The sequence below is a fragment of the Dermacentor variabilis genome, chromosome 5, assembly GCF_050947875.1.
Source record: "Dermacentor variabilis isolate Ectoservices chromosome 5, ASM5094787v1, whole genome shotgun sequence".
NCBI lineage: Eukaryota > Metazoa > Arthropoda > Arachnida > Ixodida > Ixodidae > Dermacentor > Dermacentor variabilis.
In genome coordinates this window covers 18293791-18301315 of record NC_134572.1, presented here as the reverse complement: position 1 = coordinate 18301315, position 7525 = coordinate 18293791, and positions in this window count along the sequence as shown.

Sequence of the window (7525 nt, the reverse complement as noted above, 5' to 3'; positions counted from 1 at the left end):
AGCTTTCGCGAGAGAACAACCGTGCTGTGTTCTAATTGAGGAGGTAAACATAATTGGGTAAGAGACGTTACAAGTTATTAAGAGGACGGTCGCTGTATTTTGTTGCTAAGCTGCCATCGCAAAGTAAATGTTGTTGCTAAGCTCATTGCTGTCAAAAAAGTCAGCATGTATCACCTTTCTTAGTAGACCCAGTTCTATAATCGTGGACAACTTTCTGTGACATTGAAGGGAAAGCTACTGGGGCGGAGCTTCTGCACATATGTTGCTGTGCCAAGTAGTCCAGCAGAGTTTCACAGTAATTTTGGTCTTCTGGAACGCATACTGAATCAACATTGCTTTCACATGCAACAATTTTCCTGCTTAGCTTTTTCTTCATTGCCACAGAAAGCTATTTGTGAGCTTAGTGTCCTTATTTTCAGCGTACGCTACATTGTTAAATGAGTGACTTTATAACTATATGTTAGCCATGGGGCGTAGTGTACATACACAAACTTTGATAGTACATACTTGGTTATATAGGCTTTCTCACATCTATTTTCAGTGCTGTTCAACAGGTACTTGCCAGTGCAGTCACAAAGATGGTGGCACATATAGCCAGTTTTGTGGAACTGTCTGTATTTGGAGTTTGTGGTACCACGATCTGACTGGTCTCTCCACACGTGCTCTTTGGGGAGAGCCCAGTCTGGCTGCAGTGGCACAATGATAAGCATCAACTGGGAAATGTGTGACCACATGATGTTCTGCCATCCCGCCAATCAGAACCCTGCTAGATGCTGGTTTTGGTCAAGAAACGCTGTGCTTGTGTCGTGTCTTTTTTAGTCTCTGTCCTTAGAAGTCATCACTTATGGCCTTGCTTAAAGCAAGACCAGTCATGTATTCGAGGATATCTTTTTGTTATCTCTTTTTCTTTTTGTTCCCTATGTCTCTTAAGGAACATAATTTTATCCGCAAGCAGTGTGGTCAATAGGGCTTCTTTTAGTTTTATCTGCAGTTTGTGAAGTGCCTAAAGATGTAAGCAGGGATGAGAAAGACTGGAACTAATTGTTTTGCCTAGTAGCGCAGGGAACTATATTAAAGGTTCATTAGAATATAAATAAACAGAAAAGACACAAAATAAGTGTGCACTACACACACCCCGGCATTGCTGTTGTGTGTGAGATATCTTTTAAGGCATAAATGAAATTTAAGGCACTAATAATTTCCCTTTATGGCAAGATGACGCACCAGCCACTTAGACGAAATACACAGAGAAGAAAGGCAGACACATTGGGTTGTGTGTGTGTCATGCTTGTCCATGTGTTTTGTCTAAGCGCTGGTCTTTCAGAATTTGAACTAGAGTGTATACACTCTACTCTACAATCTTCTAGGATTAGAGTGTATACGTTACTCATGATCACGAACAATCGCCCAATGGCTGGCATCTATGGGTTGTTGCGTGCACCTACAATGTCATGGACGGGTGTAACAGAGGGGTCAGAAGCCACTGGAGTAGGGTGCCTTGATAGCGGTGCCACTGTTCAGGGTGGCAACAGTCATTGCCCTGAAGACCTTTTTCGTATTTGCCCCAGCATTGTGTGCATGTGTGAGTTGCGGGACAGACATATGGGAATATGCAGAATCTGCCTTTCTCTAGGTACCACATACAGTACAATGAAGGAGAACGCTCTTTACTTCATTTGTCCCTAGCTGAGCTGCACTACGGGGCAGCGCATAAATACTCCAGAATAAGTGTACTCTCCACCCATTTTTCGTGCTGTCAAAGACTGCGGTAAAGCCTCCAGTTCAAAACTCATGAAGAAGTATTTTCAGTAGAACAAGGGTAAGAATGGACTTGAAGGTTTTGTAATGTTCAACTGAACTTCCATCAGGACTTATGACTGACAGTCTTCATATTTCTAGGAGTTATTATATATGCAAGGCACTGTAGAAGCTTGGTATTCTGGCCCACAGAAACATCACTGAAGAGCGCACAGTGATTAATGCCTATAAGTACTAACAGAGAAAACCTACCTTCTGTTGAGGGTCATTGAGCACTTTGCCAGACGTTCACTACAAAATTTTTGCAGGTTGTGATGTCAATTATTGGTCCTCGTCAGACTTGTGGTTCTCCTCTTTGCGTACCTCACCTGTTGGGCATCTTTAGCCAGCTAATGATGGTTTGAAACGCCGCTCACAGGCACATTGTCCTATCGGACGTGAAGGAGAACTATTATTTTGTTTGCTAAGCAGTTTACTTCGTCGCCCCCAGACGGTGATTTTTGAATGCACTCCAAAGCTTCGAAAGATCACATATCTCACGATTCCGCAGTGTTTGCGGCTTATTTTATCAATGAATCGAGTAGCAGCGAGTCTTAGGATGCTGCCTTTTCATCAGACTTTTACTCTGAGAGCAACGACGACACAAGTCAGGCCGGAACATCGGCAGCCGCAGCCCGGCGCACCAAGCTGTAGTGCTTACACTTAAATTTTTTGTAGTGGAATACTTATTCAATGAAAAATTTTGACTTTTTTCAGCGCTAGTGCTTATCACACACCAATACATTTTGTATATCTCATAATTCTTGTTACATGTTTTTTTTTAGTAGATACAAGTGTGTCTTTGTAAACTTTGTTCCATTTTATTCCACAGTCTTGATTCTCACAATTTATATCTTCTTTTATGACGTGTATCTCGTTAATAAAACTTTTATGCGTGAAAAGTGCATTCATTCTGCTTTTTGTTTATGTATTACACAACATATTGAGTGCAATAGTTCCTTCAGAAGAAAAAAAAATCTCGCGAAACCAACAAGAAACACCTATTTTCCCCATGGTAGGGAAAGAGATGAAAGGCCACTCCATACAAACTAACATACTAGCCGCTTGTATGGTTCTTGAGTACTGTTCCGCTTTTATGAGCACCTTGCAGTGCCTTGACCTTGTAAAAGCATTTGATCGAGTCTGGCATTCTTTTTTATTTCCTCTTCTAGAACATGCCACTGTTGGTTCTGCAGTGCTTAATGGTGTTTGTCTTTGTTATAGTAATTGCACAACTCGCTTCATTGTCAATGGTAGCCTCTCAAATCTCATCCACATGTGCCCTATACTTAGAACCATTCTGTTTGAGCATTTTCAGCTGCAGCATTGTTTGTGGTTTTAATTTTCTCAGTAATTAGGTAAATGTGTTACCGTACACTGTCAATATCGCATTCTTTTGCAAGGACAAGCCCAGTATAGATAAATATTTTTCTGTCATAGAGGACTTTTATACTGTCTCCGGTGTGCCAGTGAATAACTCTAAGAGCTCAGGCCTATGGCTTGGATCTTGGGCCATTACAGTGATTACGTCATCACAATCGCATTATGCTGTCATTGAATGGTCTTGCATGCCACTGGTGTTCCACTGCATGCCTACAAGTTAAGTGCACCCTACTGGAGAGAGGGCGTCCCAGCTCTGGAGCGCTACACAATTACATTTGTCTCGCACCATCTGTCAATATTTGGAAGAGCAGTAGCCTGCAACCTGTTTTTGGCAGAGCCAAACATTTCTGTCTTTCAGGTTCTTCACTGGGCGCAAGATTAAGCATTCAGCGTTCACACAGACTTTTTTCAACATTTATATATGTTCTTTTAGTTTTTAACCTATGAGACGCGATAACATTTTTCGACCAGTGAGTGCCTGAGGGTTAGGGCTGGTGCATTTGTATGTGTGACAGCTAGTCTCGCTGTTTCTCTATTTAGGGATAATTCTCATTCGATCTTATGAGCCTTCTTGCAGGTTAACCTGGTTCTTGTCCTGCCAGAATTGGGGATGTCGTTGAATTTCCTTTCTTGACCTTGTTTATGAGGGTTCATGTGTGAGGTCTATTTTTCAATTGCCTGTCTGTCTGACTGTTTGTTTTTCTAAAGCTTATTTGTTTACTGTGTCGCGAAAGAAATCTTTACCAAGATTTAGTATCAATGTTGTTTCCACCACCGTTTTATTGATAAATATACATCAGATTACCAGGACATGATGTACTTGCAAGAAGGCACAAAATGCCAGTTACCCCTTCTACAAAAACATTTTATTACAAATTGCACACTGATACCTTGCCAGTTATAGAACATGGCTTCAGAAAAAGGATATTTTCGGTTCATCAATTAGCCTTTGTAACATGCCTGAAACAACCGAATACTGCTCTATTGATTGTAAAAATGCCATTTTATTATGGGATGTCCTCCATAGAAATTTACAGAAAGACATTTAAATTCTCACAGTGTCGAATATCTTCTACTTCTGTGTGATGATGTATCATTTGATACGTATTTACTGATAGGCCTGCATAGCATATGGAAAACTCGTATGCAAGACTGAAATTCAGAAGTAATAATTTCCTCAAGAGCACATTTCTCTAATATGATCATGCACTTGAGGGACATTTACAACCAAAATGAATATGTAATCTGTATTGGTATACACTTTTGATTGGGTGTTAATTTCTCCTTTCATGTTTTCTGTTGTGATGGAAGGTGTTGCTTTGTAAGATGTTTTCTTTGTACACAATGCTCGTTGACCTGTCATTGGTTGTCCATCTGGTGCTCATAAAATTGTATATAGTTCTGGCACATACATAATTTCATTCCGTGTAATAAATACCATGTAAACAAAAGTGCTTTGTGGCATAGCAGTCGAAGCGCTGCACTCGTGATTGGGAGGTCCGTAGTTCGAATAGCGTGCTTTATGGGTTCTCTTTTTTCCATTATTATATGCAAAAAGTGCCCTCAGTAAGAAGTCCCCACGGGCAAGGTTCTCCAACAAAATGTCCCCTCATTTCTCGCTGGGGAATCTCTCCGTCGGGTAAATACAAAAAAGACGCTCTCACGAATGTCTGACCAACACCACCTAGACTAGCTAGGTGGTGTTGCTTTGAATCAGTCCTATCCGTTTTTGTAGATATATTTAGGATCACTCTTAAAAATAAAGTTAGTAAATAGCTAGTAAATGCATGCATTTACTAAATTATTATGTATCTTACTACTTTCACTCGTTCTGTATTAGGCAGCGGCTAGTAACGCTACTAAGTGCTGCCTTTACTAGCCAGAAAGGCTTCTTAGTAGTTTTTACTGAGCAACTATTAAGCCAGTATACTACCCTGTCTGGCTGTGGCCTATTATGCTGTGATTGTGACAGTCTTACTCAAAGTTGAAATAAACTGTAAGTGGTGTTCATTATGTTGGACTAACGTTTATGTGCAACATCGTAGAACACATATATACCCTTTAGAAATTTGTGCACAAAGCTCTGATTAAGAAAATACATAGATGCTCACCGGTGCTACATGTGTTCCCTTGAACTAGGGCAGTAAATACTCTTGAAGTTGCTCTTTGAGTAAGTGCCACATGGTACCTTTGTCGTTCTGTATGTGTGTTCTTGCGTAGCGTTGCTCGTTGGAGATATGTAGTACATTCTAATTGTCCCTGATAAACATTATATATATACCCTTAGTTGATGCCTAAAAGGGAGACTAAAGGCAAATACCAAGTCAAGCTAAATTAATAGATTGGTGCTCAAGAATCTCTAAGGCGTCAATATTATCGCGAACAGAGCCTTAATAATCGAGAAATTGAGGTAAATGCAGCACATGATTAGAGAGTCCACCGGGGCATTCAAGCACTTGCCCGATGACGAAAGCTTTCCTCACTTAATCACTAGTAATCGACTACTCGGTGCAAAAAAACATCCTTGTATAGTTGTATAAAATGCTACTTGTCCAGTTATATTTAATTCTTAGGAAAAAAAAAACTAATTGAAATAACCGTTGACAACGACGCGCGCGGTCGAAAGGTTTCGTTTTCGCTCGACGCAGCGCCGCCCACGCTTTCGCGTTTCACAACTTTTCTGATGACGTAGTGCTACGCTGGTTTTGCTGGCTCGCGAAACTCGCACAAACTGCAAGTAGCAGAGAGTACAACTTCCATGTGATGTCGCGGGATGCGCAAACGGTCCACGCCACTTGACCAAAAAAACAGAGCTGGTGAATCCACCGCTCCTTCTTGGCTCGGCACCGCCGTATGTCGGGCGCTGTTTAACTCACCGAGGACAGCAAAGGGTGGTTATGGTGGCTAGAAGTAGAGGCGGCGCCAACGCCTGTATATCCACGGCAAAAGCGCGCTCCTTCGATTCATGCCGCCAGCCCGCCACCACAGTGGCCGTGGTGACGCTGCGGTCAGCATTGCGATATCTCTCCTAGCCCCTCCGCGACGCGTCCTTCCGCCGCTATCTGTGCATAAGCACGTGTGATTGTCGTCTTCTCGGTTCGACGTTGAGCGCATGTGATTTTCGCGGTGTTTCCTTTGTGGTGAAAGATTGCTCGTTAGTATGTAGGCTTGAGTTCCATGCCCTGCCTGTTCCACCCAAATGGATCCTCCCGTAAAGAAAGCGAAGCAAACGCACTGCTTTGCGCCTCACTGCAAGCACGGTTACGTATCGTCAAGGAAGACGGGAAGCGTATCACCTTGTTTTCTGTGCCAAAGGACCCCGAACGTTTTGAAACGTGGCGGCGGGCTGTCCTCCGGGCTGACATTTCTCGACGAGAAATCAGCCCTCTGTGAGCTTCACTTGATTCCACGAACAATAATACATTATGTGGCACTTCACGCACGTGGTCAACGGTGATATAGTCAAGATTCCCCGTGATCGACCCGTGTTTACAAGCAACACAGTGTCAACAATTTACCCAAATGCTCCATCGCACGTGCCTCTCCAAGAAAGCAGCGCTTCCCTCTGCGCACTGTTGACAGGGGAGGACTTTTATATCCGTCAGATCAGCTGAATTAATGCTGACATCACAGGAAAACACTTCCACCCACTGCTTCAGTGTGAAGCAAGAAGCAACCGCTTTATGGATCTGGTGCCTTTTCTCCAGCTTACCAAGTTGAACCTCGTTGGCTGCTCTGAGCACAAAACAGCACTTACCAGTAGGATCATAAAGTTCTATGTGCTCACAAGGCTTCATATCTACGGCAAGTCTCAGAACGCGAAACGGGACGAAACGCGGGAGCGAATGGAGATGCTAAAACTGCGTCGAGTGCTCTGATTTGTGCCTTGAGAACCTTGCTACAAACTTTTTTTTTATCACAGACTTTTAGCTTCACTTATGTGCGATTTCTCTGTGAATTGAGTTGAGAAGTCCTATTTCCTGAATACAGTGTGCAATAAATGTCATTGTGGCAACATCTTAGAATTGGCCACATATATGGCACATATTCTCACCTGTTGATTGGTAATGAATCTCCTGTCTGCAGTATGTGTGGCGAGACGTTGACTGTACTTCATGTCTTAATAGAGTGCAAGGAGTTAGAACCTCAAATGAAAAAGTACTTATATAAACAACACGTTCCTCTCCACCCAGCAATGCTTCTTGGCACATAAACGTTTTTTGACCACTAGTTTTGAGCTTTCTTCAACATGTCGGTACATAGCGAGATATCAGCCCCTTAGACTCGTAGCGCATCCTCGTTCCAAAGGCTGTTGCTGCGATAGCATTTTCGAAGAGCACGTGCC